The following is a 22,963-nucleotide window of genomic DNA, read 5'->3' on the forward strand; positions in this document are numbered from 1 at the left end:
CATTACCTTGGCCTCCAGTAACGCTGTGAGGAACCTTGGAGTCATTTTTGACCAGGACATGTCCTTCAACGCACATATTAAACAAATATGTAAGACTGCTTTCTTCCATTTGCGCAACATCTCTAAAGTTAGAAATATCCTGTCTCAGAGTGACGCTGACAAACTAGTTCATGCATTTATTACTTCCAGGCTGGACTACTGTAATTCATTATTATTAGGATGTCCAAAAAACTCACTGAAAAGCCTTCAGCTAATCCAAAATGCTGCAGCAAGAGTACTGACAGGGACTAGAAGGAGAGAGCATATTTCTCCTGTTTTGGCTTCCCTTCATTGGCTTCCTGTTAAATCCAGAATTGAATTCAAAATCCTGCTCCTCACATACAAGGTCTTAAATAATCAGGCCCCATCTTATCTTAATGACCTTGTAGTACCATATCACCCTATTAGAGCACTTCGCTCTCGCTCTGCAGGCCTACTTGTTGTTCCTAGAGTATTTAAAAGTAGAATGGGAGGCAGAGCCTTCAGTTTTCAGGCCCCTCTTCTGTGGAACCAGCTTCCAGTTTGGATTCGGGAGACAGACACAATCTCTACTTTTAAGATTAGGCTTAAAACTTTCCTTTTTGCTAAAGCATATAGTTAGGGCTGGACCAGGTGACCCTGAATCCTCCCTTAGTTATGCTGCAATAGACGTAGGCTGCCGGGGGATTCCCAAGATGCATTGAGTTTTTCCTTTCCAGTCACCTTTCTCACTCACTATGTATTAATAGACCTCTCTGCATTGAATCATATCTGTTATTAACCTCTGTCTCTCTTCCACAGCATGTCTTTTATCCTGTCTTCCTTCTCTCACCCCAACCGGTCGCAGCAGATGGCCGCCCCTCCCTGAGCCTGGTTCTGCCGGCGGTTTCTTCCTGTTAAAAGGGAGTTTTTCCTTCCCACTGTCGCCAAAGTGCTTGCTCATAGGGGGTCATATGATTGTTGGGTTTTTCTCTGTATCTATGAAGCGCCTTGAGGCGACTTTTGTTGTGATTTGGCGCTATATAAATAAAATTGAATTGAATTGAATTGAATTGCTTGTGCTTAGTTATGTCCATGTCCCATCTCTAAGTCCCCTTTTCCCTCTGTATGTATTCACAGTGTACGTGTTCCTCGTCGGTTCGCCATGCTAAGTCTGCGTGTCTTATTCCGTCATGTGTCATGTATCACTCCAAATCTCACTGACTTTAACTAATAATAACTGTTTGCTGAGTGTTATGTCTAAAAGGTATTGCACAATCGCCTCTAGTAGAGGATCAGGTTTGTTTTCCACTGATAATGGATTTTAACATGACTGACCAATGATTGTGGAGCACGTCAATGTAGGATCTTATAAATACAACGAGCAAACTTAAATGTTTTAAAATGTTCAAAAAATTAACATATTATATTTCTGAAGTATGACGGAAGGAAAAAGTTAAATTTTTTCATATTTAAAAAAAAAATCCAATTTCATATGATCAAATTTATGTCAAAATGTTCATATTTATTCTCTCCTATGTCATGTGTGAGTACTGTACTGTAAATGTCATATATATCAGATGATACTGATAACCTAATGCTAATAACTATGCAGAGGTCTCTAGGCCTCGACTTTTATGGAGCATGTGAAGTTTGGGGCACAGTGGACAAAGAACAGTTTCTCAGCGGGTTCAACAGGTTGCTACAACACAGGCCGATGAAGTACTGCACTCACTCATCCAAACTGGCAAACATGTAACATACACCCTAAGACTGATCCTGCTTTTTACTCCTTTGCTATGATTTAATTTGATATTATGTAGCCTTGGAGACAGTTTGCATAGATTAGAATGTTAGATTCCTATGATGTCATCAATGCCCGATGTTTTGTTTTAATGTCTTGTGATAGTTCTAAGTGCAGAAAAAGTCAGAGTTCAAGTGAGTTTAGTCCAATTTTGATCCAGTTTCTGACATGTGGTCAAAATCTTGGCCGACCTTTACCACACCACGTGCTGTGGGTGTGCGTAAATATCTAGGTGAGTAAAGTCCTTTACCTGTTAAAGTCATCTTAATTTGGGGCTTTTACTTCAGGTGTTTTGATTCAGTAGTAACCAAGTGATCTTTGTACAAACTGCAGACCGCCACTCTGATCCCTGGTTCCTCAGGATAGAGGACAGGACGTCAGATGGGCGAATCAAGAGCTCCAAACGGAAAGATTGTGCCACAGAAAGACTGGAAAAAGCTTCCCCAAGAAGCAAGGACAGCAAAAGTCCGGTTGGCCTCAGCCATCTTGTCTTGGAGAAGTGTAAGTGAGACATTCAGAGATTTTTTGTTTTATAGTTATTGATCATCTGTAGGCCTGTGTGGAGTTCAGAGGTCTAATTGGTTTTGGTTTTTGCAGCTGCTTTCAGAAAGAAGAGCAGCAAGGCAAGGCAAGGCAAGTTTATTTGTATAGCACAATTCAACAACAAGGTGATTCAAAGTGCTTTACAGAGACATTAGAAACAAAAACAAATAAAAAGCATGATTTAAAATTGATTAAAACAAGCAAACAAACAAACAAACTAATTAACAAACAAACAAACAAAACAGTATATAAAATCAAAACAGATAAAATCAGAAGAGTAGATAAAATCAGTAGTTAAATGTAAGTTTTGAAATTTAAGCTTAAAAGTGTGGATTTGGTGCTTTATTCAAATGCAGCTGAGAATAGGTGAGTCTTCAACCTGGATTTAAATAAATCCAGGTTGACAAAGCCATCCACAAAGCCCACTTTTTAGCATAGCTCTGAGGTGTTTCAGTCCCATCTCTGGCTAACAGGCCAAAAATTAAGTCTACTAGGAGATGGGGGTGTCGACCAAATATTTTATCAATTTTTGTGCATAATTCTTTCGAAACATCAAGTGCCATAGTTGCATAAATAAATCGGGAGAGGCCTTCAACTTTGGCTACCAAGGATCTTCCAGTAATGGATAAATCTCGTTGAAGCCAAAGATTAAATCTATGTTGTATTGCAGTTATAAGAGGGTCAAAATTTTCAGATAATCTGGCATCTTGGTCTCTTTGAATGATAATACCAAGATATTTAACATTATTTTTAACAGGAACACCTGATATAATAGTATCTGTGCAGAATTTAACAGGGAGACGTTCACATTTTGGAATGTTGAGTTTAAGACCAGAGGCTATTGAGAAATTAAGATAAGATAAGATAAGATAAGATAAGATAAGATAAGATAAGATAAAACTTTATTAATCCCTCGGGTGGGTTCCTCTGGGAAATTCGGTTTCCAAAAACACAGCACCGACAGAAGTTACAGTTACAGAATATTATATATATATATATATATATATACACACACACATATATAAATACAGAGACATATATAAATAAAATATACGAAGGGGATAAATAGAATAAATAGGAATAAAAATAAAAATACAAGTGAATTGCACATTTCAAGTATGGAGTCTATTGCACCGTTGACTATTAACAAAAGTATTGCACAAAAGGTATTGCACAGTGAGGTGAAGAGGCACTACAGCTTAGTTGTTCCCCCCTCCTCTGTCCTCCTGTCTCCCCTCCCTCTCCCCTCCAGAGAGGAGTTAAACAGTTTGATGGCGTGTGGGACAAAGGAGTTTTTAAGTCTGTTGGTTCTTGTCTTGGGGAGAAGCAACCTGTCACTGAACAGACTCTTCTGGTTGTTAATGGCCGTGTGCAGAGGATGCCCAGCATTGTTCATAATGTCCAGCAGTTTTTTAGTGTCCTTTTCTCTGCCACTGTTACCAGAGTGTCCAGCTTCATGCCGACCACAGAGCCCGCCTTCCTGATCAGTTTCTCCAGCCTGGATGAGTCCTTCTTTGCTGTGCTGCTCCCCCAGCACACCACAGCATAGAAAAGTACTCCAGCAACCACTGACTGGTAAAACATCCTCAGGAGCTTCCTGCAGATGTTAAAAGACCTCAGCCTCCTGAGGAAGTACAGTCGGCTTTGGGCTTTTTTATACAGGTGCTCTGTGTTGCATGACCAGTCCAGTTTGTTGTCCACCCACAGCCCGAGGTACTTGTACTTGTTGACCACCTCCACCTCCTCCCCCTCTATCTGAACTGGCAGTGGACCTTCTCTGGACCTCCCGAAGTCCACAACCAGTTCCTTAGTCTTTGAGGTGTTGAGTTGCAGGTGGTTTTGTTGCAGGTGGTTTTGTGTGACTCCATGCGACAAAGTTCCTCACCAGACTTCTGTACTCCTCTTCCTGATCATCCCAGATACACCCCATGATGGCTGTGTCATCTGCAAACTTCTGAATGTGGCATAATTCAGAGTTGTAGCAGAAGTCAGAGGTGTACAGGGTGAAGAGAAGTGGGGACAGCACAGTTCCCTGTGGTGCTCCTGTGCTGCTGACCACAGTGTCAGACGTGATGTCCTTCAGCCTGACGTACTGTGGTCTGTCGGTGAGGTAGTCGGAGATCCAAGCCACCAGGCAGGGGTCCACCTCCATCCTGTTCAGTTTTTCCTGAAGCATACAGGGCCGGATGGTATTAAAGGCACTGGAAAAGTCAAGAAACAGGATCCTGACCGTGCCTTTTCCCCCATCCAGGTGTGAGTGGGCTCTATGCAGGAGGTACAGGATGGCATCCTCCACTCCGACATCCGCCTTGTATGCAAACTGTAGTGGGTCCTGGGCATGTTGTACCTGTGGTCGGAGGAGGTTGAGGAAGAGCCGCTCTAGAGTCTTCATAAGATGTGACGTCAGTGCCACCGGTCGGAAGTCATTCAGCTCATTGGGCCGGTTCCTTTTGGGGACCGGGACGATGCAGGATGTCTTCCATAGGGCGGGCACTCTCCCCAGTCGCAGACTGAGGTTGAAGACTCGTTGTAGCGGCTCCCCAAGTTTAGCAGCACATGCCTTTAGCATCCTAGGACACACCTTGTCTGGGCCTGCTGCCTTTCTGGGGCGAAGCTTCCTCAGTTGGCTCCTGACCTGATCCACTGTGACACTGGGAGATGTTTGGGAGGAGGGGGGGGGAGAAGATGTCTTGCTGCTGAGAGAGGGATTGGAGGAGGGGGGTGTCATAGTGTCAGGAAGGGGGGGAAGCGAGGGAGGTAGGAGAGTGGGGAGAGGACTCTGTAGTAAAGGTGAGGGTGGGGGGGTTGTGGGCTGGTCAAACCTGTTGAAGAAGTTGTTGAGTTCGTTTGCCTTCTCCACAGTCCCCCCCACTGTGCTTTTCTTGGTGTTGTGGCCTGTGATGGTTTTCACACCATTCCAGACCTCCCTCATATTGTTCCTCTCCAACTTCTGCTCCACCTTCCTCCTGTAGGTGTCCTTTGCTTCCCTCAGGCAGCGTTTCACCTCCTGCTGTGCTGCTTTCATCTCCTCCTTCACTTTGCTCCTGAAAGCCTTCTTCTTCATGTTGAGGACAGCTTTGACTTCCTGTGTTACCCACGGTTTGTTATTAGGATAACACCGTACCGTCTTAGCAGGGGCGACTGTGTCCACACAAAAGTTGAGGTAGTCTGTAAGACAGTGTGTCGCCCCCTCTATGTCCTCACCATGTGGGCTCAGAAGCACATCCCAGTCTGTCGTGTTAGCAGTCTCTCAGAGCATCCTCCTTTTCTGGGGTCCATCTCCGGATGGAGCGCGTTGTGACAGGCTGCCTTTGGACGAGGGGTGTGTATTGTGGCTGTAGGTAAACCAGGTTGTGGTCTGACTTCCCTAGTGGGGGGAGGGGGCTGGCTCTGTATACATCTCTCACATTGGCATACAGTAGGTCAATTGTCCTGTTGCTCCTTGTGGGACAATTCACAAACTGGTGAAAAGCAGCCAGAGTAGAATCCAGTGTGGCATGATTAAAGTCTCCAGATATAATAATGAAAGCCTCCGGGTTTTGTGTCTGAAGTCTTGCTGTGACTGTGTGTATTTTCTCACAGGCAGCTGTTGAGTCAGCCCTCGGAGGGATGTAAACACACACACAGATCACATGACTGAACTCCCGAGGTAGATAATATGGCCGCAAGCTAACAGCTAGCAGCTCCAGGTCCGGACGGCATACCGAAACTTTAACGGAGATGTGTCCAGGGTTACAGTATCTGTTGTTAACGTAGACAATGAGTCCCCCACCTCTGCTTTTTCCGCTGGCCTGCGTGTCCCTATCGGCTCTCACGGATGTGAAACCGCATAGGTCTACGTTAGCCTGTGGCGTTAGCTCGGTTAGCCACGTCTCCGTGAAGATAAACAAGCTGCACTCACGGTATAGTCTGTGGTTGTTCAGAGCGCACAGTTCATCAATCTTATTCTGTAACGAGTTCACGTTGCCCATTATCACTGTCGGGATTGATGGTTTGAATCGCCTCCGGTGATCCGCTCTCCTCGCTCCAGCTTTGCAGCCTCTGTAGCTCCTCTTTATCTCAGCCGGGATGTTGTGTCGCATGCCGGTCTGTCCCTTTGTTCTTAGTGCCAGCAGCTCCGCTCTCGAATAGATGAAGGAGCTGGTTTCAGAAGTTTTAAAAAGTGCATTATCCATCTTGTATCGCTATATCTAAGAGGTATAAGTAGAGTAACTAGAGGAAGGTGAAATAAAGTTTGAAAGCCTAGTCTAAAAAAAGTTAAAGTTAAGAAAAAGGTGCAGTGTTGCAGAGCTACTTGGAAAGGCTGCCGTCACTCCAGCGCCATCTTTAAGTATTGACAACTTTGAGCACTTCATCAACTTGATATTTATCCTTTAAAAAAAGTGTTGTGTCATCCGCTAGTTGAGTAATAGATAATGCTCTGCCAGCAATAGAGAGACCCACTACACTGCTGTTTTTAAAATGAATAGAGAGTAACTGCATAGGAAGAAGGAAAAGATGTGCAGAAATTGGACAACCTTGCTGGATCCCACAGTTGATATCAAATCTTTTCGTTGTACCAAATGGGAGTTTGATTGAGCTATTTGCATCTGCAGATAAAGTTTGAATTGATTTTTTAAAGATATTTCCAAAACCAAAAATATCAAGTGCTCTGAACATGAATTCATGTTCAATGGAGTCGAAAGCTTCATAAAAATCCAAAAAAGAATGAAACTATTATCTGTGATTAAATCTGAATGATCCAAAATATCAATTACCAGTCTTATGTTGTTAGTTATGTGTCTGCCAGTCATAAAACCAGACTGTGTTTCATCAATGATATCATTAAGTGCACATTTTAACTTTTTAGCCAAACACATAGCAATTATTTTATAATCGTTATTCAGCAGTGAAATAGGTCTCCAATTTTCTATCAAAATGGTGTCTTTTTGAGGTTTTGGAATCAAAGTAATTACCCCCTGAGTCAAAGAAGGAGGGAGCTTTTCATTATCAATGCTTTCAATATATACTTTATGTAAAAAGCGTGATAAGTCCTTTGAAAATAATTTGTAAAATTCAGAAGTCAAACCGTCATTCCCTGGACTCTTATTAAGTTTCATTTTATTAATAGCACCTTCAATGTCTAGTATTGTGATGGGGGCATCACACATGGTTTTATTATTGTCACTAATTGTTTTAATATTACCTAAGGAATTATAGAATTCTTCCATGGCTTCTGTAGAAAGATTAGATTTATATAAAATTTTATAGAAAAGTTCACAAGTCTTGGAAATCACTTGAGGGTCTTGTGTGATGACCCCATCTGAACAAAGTTTAGTCATGCTGGCAAGAGCATTATGGTGTTTTTCTAATTTGAAAAAATAGCTAGAGTTTTGTTCTCCCTCTTCAAGCCATTTCCTTCTTGATCGCACAAAGGCACCTTTTGCCTTGTAAATATATATATTATCTAATTTTAATTGTAGAATTTGAAGTCTGTTCCGGTTGTCTTCAGATAAATTATCAGGTGATCTAGACAAAGTGATAATTTCAGAAATTATTTCTGACTCTTCCTTTTTTCTATTTTTAACTGTTTCAGCTCCCCTTTTCATTAAAAGGGACGTCAATTCAAATTTCAAAAGCTCCCAATTTTTACAAAAAGCATTTTCAACACATGCCTTGTTCCAATACTCATCTATTTTTGTTTTAATTTCCTTTACCAAAGAATCATTCAGTAGAAGAGAATTATTTAATTTCCAATATGAATTCACTCTTTTAGACGGTTTACTGGCATACAAACATATCTCCAAAAAAAATGTTTTATGATCTGTCAAGGGTGTTGGCAACATTTTTGATGTAGAAACATATTCAGATAAAGGATCAGAAATTAGCCAATAATCAATACGAGACTGTAATGAGCCAGATGGCCCGTTTCAAACATGAAAGGCAAGAGAATCGGGCCATGACGTCAGAAATTCTGACAGACTGTTCTTTGTGGGCGTTACCTATTTTCAATCAGCCAATAGGGAGCGTTGCTGTGGGCGGGGTTAGTTTCAAAGATGAAAGGCAAGAGAATCAGGCCGTGACATCACAGTCAACTCAAATCCTTAATAGCAGGTGAAACCGCACACTGGACAAGCACGTTTCTTACTTACAGTCACGAGCGACTCACTGGATGAACTTTTGTTCTGCTTCCCTCAGTCTTTGACTGTGAAGTGCAGACCCGTCTACATACCTCGCGAGTTTACTGTTGTCATGGTAACGGCCGTGTATGTACCACCCGATGGTAATGCTAAGTCGGCCGTGGAGGAGCTGGACAAGACAATAAGCAACCAGCAGAACTCCCATCCAAATGCAGTGCACATTATAGCTGGGGAATTCAACCATGCTGATTTAAGGTCAGTATTCCCCAGATTTGAACAGCATATTAAATGTGCAACGAGGGGGAAAAACACACTGGACAAAGCCTACAGCAACATCCAAAAAGGCTACAGAGCAACCCCTCTACCACATCTAGGTTTGTCAGACCACATGTCCATGCTGCTGATCCCTGCATACACTCCCATTAGGAGAAGAGCCCCCCCAGTCACAAAAACTGTGAAAACCTGGCCAGAAGGTGCATCACATCAGCTGCAGGACTGTTTTGAAAACACGGACTGGAGCGTGTTCGAACATCAGGACATTGAAGAGCACACAGCATCAGTGCTCTCATATATTAACTTCTGTGTCAACAGTGTCACTGTGGACAAACGTCTCCGGGTGTATTCCAACCAGAAACCCTGGATGACTAAAGAGGTCCAGGTCCTGCTGAAGCAACGTGATGCCGCTTTTAGATCCGGTGATGGTATGCAGTACAGTGCAGCCAGATCTGAGTTGAAAAGAGGCATCAGAGAGGCCAAGGCAGCGTACAAGAGAAGGATCGAAGACCACTTCAGCACCAACAACTCACGACAGGTATGGCAGGGAGTTCAGCACTTAACCAACTACAAACCTTGCAATACCACGTTGACTGAGGGTAACGCGGAGCTTGCGGAGGAGCTGAACCACTTCTTCGCACGCTTTGAGGTGAAGGGACCAGAGGCAGCAGCAGCAAAAACATCGGACAGCAGCAGCAGCCCAAGCCTCATAGTGCAGGAATATGAGGTGAGGCGCACACTGAGGGCAGTGGACCCCAGGAAGGCCGCCGGACCAGATGGGGTAACCGCAAAGGTCCTAAAAGAGTGTGCAGACCAGCTGGCTGGGGTCTTCACTAAGATCTTCAACACTTCACTGTCCCAGTCCTGCATCCCGCCGTGCCTAAAGTCAGCCACAATTGTCCCACTGCCAAAGCGTACTAACATTAGCAGCCTCAACGACTACCGACCAGTTGCTCTAACACCTGTTATAATGAAGTGCTTCGAGAAACTGGTCCGACGTCACATCATGTCCTGCTTGCCATCCACACTCTACCCGCTCCAGTTCGCATACAGAGCTAACAGATAAACTGAAGATGCCATCGCTACAACGCTCCACACCACCATCTCTCACCTGGAATCAGGGCCTCATCAGACCAGCTGGTATATTAGAAGGAGGAGATCAGCTGTTCAACGCTGGATTGTTGTGAAGGCTCTTGTCAGTACACACCTAGCTCAAGTTTCCCGTGCCTCTGTCTCAGAGACTTAACGTGTTCCTTTGTTCCTAGATTCCCCGGACCCGTCCCCGTGTTTCCCCGTATGGAGTGTGGAAGGAGTGACAGGTCGCTAGCGGAGTGGAGAGAGGCTGTTCTGAACGCGTGTGTGATTTCCCCGTTTTCCCTGGAGCCCTGGACCCCTGCCCCTCACGTCTTGTATATAGCACTAACCTCGCACTGTCTGTACACACACTTGGTGAAGATCTGTAATAAACAATCTCTGTTTGAACGCTACCCAGGAGTCCTGCGAGTGGATCCTCTAAGCAACCCGTGACAGTACGACCTTATTCAGGTTAGAAAAGCCTTCCTAAAAGCTCTGTCTGAAAATCAACCTTTAAAAGAGGATTCAAAGACAGCCAGGGAACAAATCAAACACATGATGGCCCAAATTTCAATGATGTGTGCCAAGCTGGAACAATATAAGATCCAAGCTGGAGAAGAAAAAGAGGAACTGGCTTGTTCAGATCAGGAAGAGATCATCACCTTTGACCCTGAGATGAACTGTCTGAAACAGCAGCTTCAGCAGAGGGACAGCGAAATCCTGATCCTCAAACAGGAGAAGGAAAGTCTGTCTGCTGAACTCGCACAGCTTCAGAAACATGAGGCCTCTCTGGAAGAAACTCTGTGGCATGAGAAAACACACAGAGAGAATCTGGAGCAGGAGAAGAAAGTCCTGGAGGAAGAAAATAAGAAAGTCCTGGAAGAGCAGAAAGTGGTGACGGACACAAAAGAAATGCAGAAAAAAACGGACGAACAGACAAAAGAATTAGCGGAGGCAAAGACAGAGACAGTAGAAACGGTAACCCCAGAGAGATACATCCTCCAGATGTATCTGAGCGCAGATGAGCTCAACCAAATACAGGAGACAAAGGCTGAAATATCACCATGGGAGAAAGCACTGAAAATGGAGGATAAGTTGTGTGTGAACAGACTGATCCAGTTGGTGGTTTCACAGGCCATAGAAAAAGTCTCCTCTAAATACAAGCTCTTTACAGAGCGCCTCACTCCTGACTGCATCAGCGATCGCCTGATTCAGAAAATCTGGCCTGAAATTGAAACAATGAAACATTTGGATCTGTCCCCAAAACAGCTGAAAAATCTTGACAAGGCCATTCTCAAGGATCTTTGCATAGCACACAACTGCAAGGAAAAGTATTTGATTTTTAATCTGAGGGAACAGCTCGATAACTTTACTGTCCCAACCTTCACCAAACACCTGTTTGCATTACCAAGAAGAGTACTCAGTGTCTCTAAAAACAGGCAAGAGTACAAGGAAGTGGTGAAAAATGTCATTGAAGATGTGGTAATGCACACTATGAACCAAAGAAATAAGTCAGCAGATCCAGATATAGTTGAGTTTACTATACAGAGGCTTAACGGTAAGATGTGGAACAAAATTGTGTCCAAAAACTACAAAATGTCCTTGGAGAACATTGAACAACTCAGCCTGACAATATACACTGAACTCCAAGAAACGTGGCCTCCTTCAATACTGAGGTCAAGCAGCTCATTGGTTGAAAAACTAATCATGGCAACCTTCAAAAAACATGGCAAACTGAGGAGACCAAACATCATCTTTAGGGTTTTCTCGTGTGCACGCTAAAATTGAACTGACACGTGCATGTAATTATGTGACAAACTCTTAAATTGGCTTAAAATATTCATTTAGATTGGGCATCTAAATGAACTTTTCAAACCAGAGTGGTTAAAAAGAAACACTCTTCTCCCAACTTCCTTCCCTCATCACCAACTGGCCGAGGCAGATGGCCACCCCATCCCAGAGCCTTGGTCTGCCGGAGGTTTCTCTCTTTTAAAAGTGAGTTTTTCCTTCCCACTGTCGCCAAAGTGCTTGCTCTAGGGTGTTGGAGTTTTTCTGCATTATTGTAGGGTCTCGACCTTACAATTGTTACGACCTGTCTAGGGCCAGGCAATAACATGAGTGAGGCACTCGCTTCCCCCCCCCAAGACCCAAGCAGCCACAGGAAACAAATCCGTTCGTTACAATGTGATTTATTTACAATGTGATTTATTTACAATGTGGAAAAAAAGGAACAACAAAACGGGAGTGTCAACACTTCAGGGTGAGCCAAGGCCAAAATAATAAACAAAACTAATCTACACAAATCCCGCACCCCTGACCTTACCAAAACAAAGTCAAAAATATAGACAGAGTCTGACCTCCTTAACTAATTCAAAACAGGAGAAAACGGGTGATCAAAAGAAACGGCAGCTCACCCCTACCCACTCCACTTCCACAACTTTTAAAAAGCTTGAGAAACAGAACATCAAGGTCATTGTTCAAACATTAGGTTGTTTGAGGTACACGTTGGGGGAAAACAACAGAAAAAGACAAACATTTCTTACCACTGGTAGGTAGCTGACTAAAAACTGAGCAACATGCTTAATCACCACCTGCATTACAGAGAAAATGTGTTTTAGAAAAAGAGAACAGGAGGAACTAGAAGAATTGTAAAGTGCACACATAAGAAGCCATACTGGGAAATTGTCTTCTCTGCGTTTTCCAAAGAAGACAGTCCCAAAGCCTCCTTCACCCAGCTTATCCTGCTCTTCGTATTTTTCTTCAAAGTCCTCTACAGAGAGACAAAACAAACACAGGGGTTGTGATTAGTTGTATGTAGGAAAGCTGACTTTGCCTCAATGTACACATTCATACAGTCTTTGTTAGAAGCTTCCTAGTGATTAGCAGATGGATACCAGCTAAACTCTGAGAGCTTGGGAAAGAGGCTCTATCACTGCAGGTGTGGTGTGAACTTACCTATGTACTTCTTACCTTTACTGTGACTTTTGTATGTGCTGTGTGTATCTGACTCATAGACGGAGCAGCTGGCCTCCTCCTGTGAGCTTGATGTCTTGCTCTTTTTACTGCGTGGTTGTTTTGTTCCATCGCTGCTTGACTTTCCTTTGCTGCTCTTCTTTCTGAAAGCAGCTGCAAAAACCAAAACCAATTAGACCTCTGAACTCCACACAGGCCTACAGATGATCAATAACTATAAAGCAAAAAATCTCTGAATGTCTCACTTACACTTCTCCAAGACAAGATGGCTGAGGCCAACCGGACTTTTGCTGTCCTTGCTTCTTTGGGAAGCTTTTTCCAGTCTTTCTGTGGCACAATCTTTCCGTTTGGAGCTTTTGATTCGCCCATCTGACGTCCTGTCCTCTATCCTGAGGAACCAGGGATCAGAGTGGCGGTCTGCAGTTTGTACAAAGATCATTTGGTTACTACTGAATCAAAACACCTGAAGTAAAAGCCCGAAATTAAGATGAATTTAACAGGTAAAGGACTTTACTCACCTAGATATTTACACACACCCACAGCACGTGGTGTGGTAAAGGTCGGCCAAGATTTTGACCACATGTCAGAAACTGGATCAAAATTGGACTAAACTCACTTGAACTCTGACTTTTTCTGCACTTAGAACTATCACAAGACATTAAAACAAAACATCGGGCATTGATGACATCACAGGAATCTAACATTCTAATCTATGCAAACTGTCTCCAAGGCTACATAATATCAAATTAAATCATAGCAAACGAGTAAAAAGCAGGATCAGTCTTAGGGTGTATGTTACATGTTTGCCAGTTTGGATGAGTGAGTGCAATACTTCATCGGCCTGTGTTGTAGCAACCTGTTGAACCTGCTGAGAAACTGTTCTTTGTCCACTGTGCCCCAAACTTCACATGCTCCATAAAAGTCGAGGCCTAGAGACCTCTGCATAGTTATTAGCATTAGGTTATCAGTATCATCTGATATATATGACATTTACAGTACAGTACTCACACATGACATAGGAGAGAATAAATATGAACATTTTGACATAAATTTGATCATATGAAATTGGATTTTTTTAAAATATGAAAAAATGTAACTTTTCCCTTCCGTCATACTTCAGAAATATAATATATTAAGTTTTGAACATTTTAAAACATTTAAGTTTGCTCGTTGTATTTATAAGATCCTACATGGACGTGCTCCACAATCTTTGGTCAGCAGTGTTGGGACTAACGCGTTATTAAGTAACGCGTTACAGTAACTATGTTATTATTGTGGTAACGAGCACGGTAACTAGTTATTATGCCAAAACCAGGAACGCGTTACTCGTTACTGGGATTTAAATAGGCTCGTTATTCGTTACTTCGTGTGGTGGCTATCGCGGAGCTTCCACAGATTCAATAACATTAGCAAGTGGTGGAAGCCAGCAGGTGGATGAAGGAAAAGGGAGGCAAGAGGAGAGACCCGAAGCAGCCGCCGGTCTGAGTATCAGGTGAACTGAACTTCAGGTAAGAAGTTATGACCTGCAGTGTATCTGAGTCACATATAAACCAAGTTTAGGTGGAGTTTATTTTCATTATGCTGACTTTTTCGTACTGCGTGCTAGCTAGCATGACGGAGTTTCTATACAGCTGGGTGGTGCTATGTTACTGATGATGAACTTTATTTTGTTCATATGGTTAATTATTAGATTTGCCAACCGTCCCGTAAAAAACAGAATCGTCTCGTATTCAGAGAAAATATCATGCCTTTCGTATTGAGGTGAAAAGGAACAGTTTGTCCCGGACTTCAGCTACAATGAAAAAGACAAAAAGCTGGATTTATTCTGTGTTTATGCAGCACAGCTGCCTCTTCTTCTCTCATTCTCTCCTCTCCTGTTTCTACTTCAATCATGAAACTGATCAATGATCAGCTGATCGGCTTTTCTCTCTTGTTTATTTATCGCCCACTTTGCGCCAGAAAGAGGAAACCGCGGATGTCGCGCTAAACAACAGCAGCACGTTTAAGCTTGATCAGCTGATTTTAGAATTTATTTAATATTAATTTCTAGTATCAGCTGATGTTTGCTGGAGCCACAGCTGTAAGCTGCTGGTCATGATGTCGGTTTGGTTATCTGGTGAGAGGGAAACATGAAGATGAAACCAGGAGATGTTCTTACTGAATCATCAGAGCTGAACAGGTGATGGAGAAACAGGTTTACCTTTTAGGTGACATGAATGAGTTGAAGGGAAGTTATGAACTGTTTCTGAGAGACAAATAACACCAGGATCCTTTTTCTATGTAGCTGACAGCTGGTAACTGTGCAGGGGCGGGTCTAGCAAAGTTTTGTCAGGGGCCCAGGTAGGGCATTAACAGGGAGAGGGGGGCACAAGGAAATACTTTCTTATTCTCATTTAAAATGTCTAGCTTTTAAAAAAAATAATTATCTGAGTCTTGCAACAAACGATTGATAGATTGATACATATATACCATCAGAACAGTGTACATCACTGTCACAACAGTGTTTATTTTCATTCAAAGTCTTTATGATTTTTCCTATAATGGTGGGCCGGTCTCTAGTCAAATTCCCCGGGACGATTTTTTTTTTGTCCCAGTCCAGCCCTGTAAGCAGCTCATCTGCAGTCTGGTGTTACCTACATCTTCCTATTCAGAAGGCAGAATTTCCGAGTTCTGAGTACAATCAAAGCACCATGACTGCAGTTTTTGTGTTGGATGCAAAAAGCAGGCTAGAATCATGCAGCGGTCAATGACGGTCCAGGCGTGGGATTTCTCTCGTGGAAATGTGCACATTATTTTTTCCTTTCTATTGGTAGGTGGCACAGTGCACTTGTGGCAAGTAAGCAAGCTAGAAGACTGGCAATCTTGCTGGGTATCCAGTTACGGAAGCAACACATTAACAAGAGAATTCTGAGTAAAACCAAAGTTACTTTCCCTAGTAACTAGTTACTCTGAAAGTAACGAGTAACTTGAAGTAACTGAGTTACTTTTGATAGAAGTAACTAGTAATGTAACTAAGTTACTAATTTAAAGTAACTTACACAACACTGTTGGTCAGTCATGTTAAAATCCATTGTCATTATTTTCCTTTCTTCCCCCCCTTCTCACCGTCTCTTCTCCCCTTTGGTTTTCTTTCTCTCCCTCTCTTTCTTTCATTCTTTCTCCCTGTCCTATCACCCAGTCACGTCTGTCCCGTTTGTAGCAACCGAAAATAAAATAAATACATAATTATAATAAAGGTCAATCAAATGGACCAATATGGCAAGGCCATGATGATCCACTTGGTAAAATAAATCCGCTTGGCATCTTTCTTGGCCTTAAGACAACAATTCTGATGGCTAAAGATCCAAACGGGACACCAAAAAAAATAATAAAATAAAATAAAATAAAATAAAATCCATTATCAGTGGAAAACAAACCTGATCCTCTACTAGAGGCGATTGTGCAATACCTTTTAGACATAACACTCAGCAAACAGTTATTATCAGTTAAAGTCAGTGAGATTTGGAGTGATACATGACACATGACGGAATAAGACACGCAGACTTAGCATGACGAACCGACGAGGAACACGTACACTGTGAATACATACAGAGGGAAAAGGGGACTAGAGATGAGACATGGACATAACTAAGCACAAGCAGAACATGATGGCTGGGGGGGAAAACACACGTGACAGAAGGAATGGGTCACAAGGGCAAAGCATGTAAACGAGAGGAGGAGACGGGAGAAAAAGACATTACTGAAATACATGAGGGGCAGCCAACCAGTCACAGACAAAGAGCCACATTTTTTACTGTGTCACCGCAAAGAGCCACATCATACACCTGGGCACACATGAACATCACCCATCCCTTCCTCTGTCCTGCGTTCACTTTAGGGTATCGAACTCAGGACCCTAACCTCATCAGGCCGGGGTCTTTGTGTGGAGTCTGCATGTTCTCTCCAGCTTCCTCCCACAGTCTAAAGACATGCAGTTAGTGGGGATCGGTGTGAATGGTTGTCTGTGTGTTAGCCCTGCCACGGGCTGGCGACCTGTCCAGGGTTGACCCCGCCTCTCGCCCTATCACAGCTGTGATAGGCTCCAGCCCCCCACGACCCTGATAAGTGGAAGAAGGTGGACGGACTTTGATGACCTCAGTGGACGCCAGGCAACTTCTGAATGGATTGTTAACACTGGGCCACTCTACATGCCTGTTTCCAGTTATCGTGTTTACAGACACAGTGACACCAACGCTACCAAACACAGAAGCTACTTGGCAGAAGTTATGTCACATTATTGTAACTGAGAAATGTCACAGCATTGCTCACAATGTGAGGGCGGGGCTGCAATAACCCTGCTGTGCTTTCTAATGTTTCATATTAAGACTAATCTGTGTTGACCTTTCTCTGATTATTGTTTCATAATGAAGAAAGGTCAGATATTACCAAACACATATGAAAAACTCATCCAAACAACATGTAGTGTAAAAATAAATGTCTTGGAGACAGCAGCTAATCAGATATTTTAATTGTCGGGTTTGGATTCAGCACATTAAAATAATAAGAAACAGCACTCTATATGTGAAACAGACGACTTCTGAAAAGTCCAGCAGAGTAAGACAAGCAGGTGAACAGCAGCAGTATATCATGAAGCCTTTTATGGGCATGTTGGATGACAACAGCCATTTTTATGTTTCCTGTTCTTGTATAATTTACCAAGAAACAGTTGCACAAATGAACCAGAGAAACCCACACAGTGTTTTGAAATTGAGCTGCAAACATGTTTTCTTTTATTAGCACGTCAAGCTTCACCCTGAAGACGAGCACAAGCTGCGTCTGCTCACAGAGACTCGGAGATGTGATTGAAAGCAGCTGAAGGATGGTTTTGGTTTATTTTTTTACAAATGAGATGTTTTTCTTTTTTCTAATTCTCCATGTAACTTTGCACTGTCCACCGCTGTAACAAAACAAATTTCCCACGTGTGGGACTAATAAAGGTTATCTTATCTTATCTTATGTAATTTGACATATTTTGTTGTTTTGTGTGTGTGTTTGTCTGTGTGAAGTTTTGATGTGTATCTGAAAAACACAATTTTGAAAACACTGGAAAACCTCAGGACATTTTTTCCTTGACTTTCTATGCAAACAAAAATTCCCACCAAGGCTTTTCAGTGTGAAATTTAGTGTGTATAGAAAATACCTGTGCCAGGTTGTCACCATCTAGTGGTGAACATGGCCTTACCACTACATCAGGTGAGTTTTTCACTGTGCACAGTGACACAAAACTCATTTAACAACACAAACTATTTAAAAAATGCATTTTAAAATGATGTAGGCAGATCAAGGCAATGTTATAGATTCAGTAAGAACTGAAGTTTATCGTAATCCTTCAATTATGCAGGGCGTCACACTAACACAGTTGTTTATGTTCAGTATAGATAAGAGATAAGATAAGATAAGATAAAACTTTATTAATCCCTCGGGTGGGTTCCTCTGGGAAATTCGGTTTCCAAAAGCACAGCACCGACAGAAGTTACAGAGCGTGAGCAGAATATTATATATATACACACACATATATAAATACAGAGACATATATAAATAAAATATACGAAGGGGATAACCATAACCATAGCCTTAAGAAGTATTCCAGATGGGTGAGAGAAAAAGAAGTTAATGTGGGTTTGGTGTTGTGCGCATGCACTGCGTCTGCGCAGAAACATTGGAGAAGGGTCTGGCTGCAGCCACTGGGGAGCGCCATATTGGGACCTCCACAGTAACCGGAAACACGTGACCTCCACAGTAGGCGGAAGCAGGTGACCTCCACAGTAGCCGGAAGCACGTGACCTCCACAGTAGCCGGAAATACATGACCTCCACAGTAGGCGTAAACACGTGACCTCCTCGCTGCTCGAGGTCGCGGGGTTTGGGATAAATCGACCGCAACGATTGCTTGTCCTCTTCTTTTTCTTCTTCTTCTTCTTCTCCATCGTAGTCGTCGGTGTCATCTTCATCGCTACCATCTTCGTGGTAATCGTCATCACCGTCATCGCCGTCACCTTCGTGGCAATCGCCTACAGCTAATCTACGTCGTCGTCTTCACCATAATTATCATTGCGACCATCATCACCACCATCCTCAGTGCCCCCCATAGCATCCTTGTCACGAAGCTCGGCCTCAGAGTGCTCCTTGTCATCTTGCGACTCTTTTTCCGAGTCATCTTCCGAGTCGTCACCCTGGTAATTTTGCGATGAGATTTCAAAGCCGGATGCTTGCGCCTCGGCCCAAACAAAGGCAATTTTCTCGTCATGTTCAACCTCGTCAGTTAGATGGACACTGACTTCTTCTTCTTCTTCTTCTGTCTTTCTGGAGAAGGTTTCGTGTTCGGACCTGTCTATTACGTGACCACCGGCGACCGTGTTGTCTTCTGCGTCTTTGCTGGCTAGGCCTTGATAATGAAATGTAGCGGGTCGTAATAGAGTAGCAGGAGCAGCAGCAGCAGCAGTGCACGATGCGCCTAAGTTTCTTCCGCTGAAGGAGCCGCGGTTTCCCCAAGAGGTTTGCGACGCTGACACAGATGTTGATGCCGTTGATGCTGCTACGCCTCGATCCCTCCTCGCCACCCACGGCCTGGTGCAGGACATGTCCTTGTCGGGGGTGTGCTCTCTTTCTGTCTTTCTGTCTGGCAATTTGTCCGCAACCCCGACACGCTTAGTAACTCGTATATCGCTACCTTTACCGATGTTGCGGTGGGGTATTTCGCTACCCCGCGTTACTCGCATCGGGTATTTCGCTACCCCGCGTTACTCGCATCGGGTATTTCGTTACCCCTGTCTCATCACCTCGGGGGTATTTGCCGACCCCTTAGTAGCCACAATGGGGGGTATTTCGTTACCCCGGTCTCATCACCTCGGGGGTATTTGCCGACCCCTTAGTAGCCACAATGGGGGGTATTTCGCCACCCCAACGCACATTCGTAAGTTATGATGGCAAACACTGGGGTCTGGAGGGACCCCGAACCACCGGGGCAAACAACTCTCAACTTCACATCATCGTCATCATCATTATCATCATCATCATCATCATCATCGCCTCCTTCTCGTCCTCCTTCTCCTTGGTCCTTCTGCCCCTTCCGAACGCTCAGCTTTACAGAGGGCGGTATTCGCGTAAACAGGCCTAAGTGGGGACCTCGGACTCTCCCTGCCTCGTAGTCCTCCTACCCCCTTCTGCTCCGTTCTCCTGCTCCTCGAATGCGAGCACCTTGCCAGATTTGCCCCGGGTTACGTATAAACCGGCCTAAGTGAGGACCGCGGACTCTCTCTGCCTCCCTGTCCTCTTTCCTCCTTCTGCTCCGTTCTCCTGCGCCTCGCTGTCAGACGCTTAGCTTTGCAGAGGGCAGTGTTCACGTAAACCAGCTTCCGTGAGGACCTCGGACTATCTCTGCCTCCTAGTCCTCCTACCTCCTTCTGCTCCGTTCTCCTGTTCCTCGCAGGCGAGCGCTCAGGCGGATGGGCCCCGAGTTACGCGTAAACCGGCCTCAGTGGGGACCTCGGGCGCTCTGTGTTCCGTGGGTACTGTGTGACCCCTTAGTAATCACGATGGGGTATTTCGCAACCCCAATGCACATTCGTAAGTTACGATGGCAAACACTGGGGTCTGGAGGGACCCCAAACCGCCGGAGGAAACAACTCTCAACTTCACATCATCATCATCATCATCGTCATCATCATCATCATCATCATCATCTCCTTCTCGGCAGTGTTCACGTAAACCACCCTAAACGAGGACCTTGGACTCTCCCTGCCTCCTAGTCCACCTTCCTCTTTCTGCTCCGTTCTCCTGCTCCTCGCAGGAGAGCGCTTAGCCGGATGGGCCCCAGGTTACGCGTAAACCGGCCTAAGTGAGGACCTCAGACTCTCCCTGCCTCAGCGTCCTCCTTCCTCCTTCTCCTCGGTTCTCCTGCTCCTCGCTGTCGGACGCTTAGCTTTGCAAAGGGCAGTGTTTGCGTAAACCGGCCTCCATGAGGACCTTGGACTCTCCCTGCGTCCTTGTCCTCCTACCTCCTTCTGCTCCGTTCTCCTGCTCCTCGAAGGCGAGCACTTAGCTGGATGAGCCCCGGGTTACACGTAAACTGGCCTAAGCGGGGACCTCAAACTCTCCCTGCCTCCTAGTCCTCCTACCTCCTTCTGTTCCATTCTCCTGCTCCTCGCAGGCAAGTGCTTAGCTGCTGGGCCCCGGGTTACGCATAAACCGGCCTTCGCGAGGACTGGGGGTGCTTTCTACTCCGTGGGTACACTGTGACCCCTTAGTAATCGCGATGGGGTATTTCGCAACCCCAATGCACATTCGTAACTTACGATGGCAAACACTGGGGTCTGGAGGGACCCCGAACCGCCGGAGGAAACAACTCTCAACTTCACATCATCATCATCATCATCATCATCGTCGTCTCCTTCTCGGCATTGTTCGCGTAAACGGGCCTAAGTGAGGACCTCGGACTCTCCCTGCCTCCTAGTCCTCCTTCCTCCTTCTGCTCCGTTCTCCTGCTCCTCGCAGGTGAGTGCTTAGCCTTATGGGCCTTGGGTTACGCGTAAACCGGCCTTCGCGAGGACCGGGGATGCTCTCTACTCCACGATTACTATGGGGTCAAAGTGTACCCACGATGGGGTATTTCGCAACCCCAATGCACATTCGTAACTTACGATGGCAAACACTGGGGTCTGGAGGGACCCCGAACCGCCGGAGCAAACAACTCTCAACTTCACATCATCATCATCATCATCATCAATGTCTCCTTCTCGGCAGTGTTCGCATAAACCGGCCTAAGTGAGGACTTCGGACTCTCCCTGCCTCCCCGTCCTGCGACCTCCTTCTGCTCCATTCTTCTGCTCCTCGCAGGTGAGCGCTTTGCCGGATGGGCCTTGGGTTACGCGTAAATGGGCCTAAGTGAGGACCTCGGGCTCTCCGTTGCTCCTCGTCTTCCTTGCTCCTTCTCCATTGTTCTCCTGCGCCTCGCTAGTGAAAGAGCAGCTGCGTGGCCTGCCTATTACGCGAACACTGCCCTCCAGTTGGACCTCAGGCTCTCCGTGCCTCCTCGTCCTCCTTGCTCCCTCTACATCCTTGTCACGCTCCTCGCTAGAGTACGCTTAGGTTTGCAGAGGGTGGGTTTCGCGAACACCCCCTTCGGTGAAGACCTTGGGATCTCCGTTGTTCCCCGTCTTCCTTGCCCCCTCTACATTGCTCTCAAGTGCCTCGCTAGTGAAAGAGCAGCTGCTTGGCCTGCCTATTACGCAAACACCGCCCTCCGTTTGGACTTCAGAAACTCCTTGCCTCCTCCTCATCCTTGCTCCCTCTACATCGTTCTCATGCTCCTCGCTAGCGTACGCTTAGGTCTCCGGAGGGCCGGTTTCACGAACACCCCCTTCGGTTAGGACCTTGGGATCTCCGTTGCTCCTCGTCTTCCTTGCCCCCTTTACATCATTCTCAAGTGCCTCGCTAGTGAAAGAGCAGCTGCTTGGCCTGCCTATTACGCAAACACTGCCCTCCGTTTGGACTTCAGAAACTCCTTGCCTCCTCCTCATCCTTGCTCCCTCTACATCGTTCTCATGCTCCTCGCTAGCGTACGCTTAGGTCTCCGGAGGGCCGGTTTCACGAACACCCCCTTCGGTTAGGACCTTGGGATCTCTGTTGCTCCTCGTCTTCCTTGCCCCCTTTACATCATTCTCAAGTGCCTCGCTAGTGAAAGCGCAGCTGTTTGGCCTGCCTAGTACGCGAACACCGCCCTCCGTTTATGCTCCTCGCTAGAGTACGCTTATGTCTGCGGAGGGCCGGTTTCGCGAACACCCCCTTCGGTGAGGACCTCGGGATCTCCGTTGCTCCTCGTCCTCCTTGCTCCTTCTCTACCATTGTCATGCGCCTCGCTAGTGAAAGAGAAGCTGTTTGGCCTTCCTATGACGCGAACACCGCCCTCCAGTTGGACCTAGGGCTCTCCGCGACTCCTCGTCCTCCTTGCTCCCTCTACATCGTTCTCAAGCGCCTCGCTAGTGAAAGAGAAGCTGTTTGGCCTTCCTATGACGCGAACACCGCCCTCCAGTTGGACCTAGGGCTCTCCACGACTCCTCGTCCTCCTTGCTCCCTCTACATCGTTCTCAAGTGCCTCGCTAGTGAAAGAGAAGCTGTTTGGCCTGTCTATTATGTGAACACCG

Source organism: Perissodus microlepis, chromosome 13, assembly GCF_051167445.1.
Source record: "Perissodus microlepis isolate ML-2025 ecotype Zambia chromosome 13, ASM5116744v1, whole genome shotgun sequence".
In the NCBI taxonomy this organism is placed as follows: Eukaryota; Metazoa; Chordata; class Actinopteri; order Cichliformes; family Cichlidae; genus Perissodus; species Perissodus microlepis.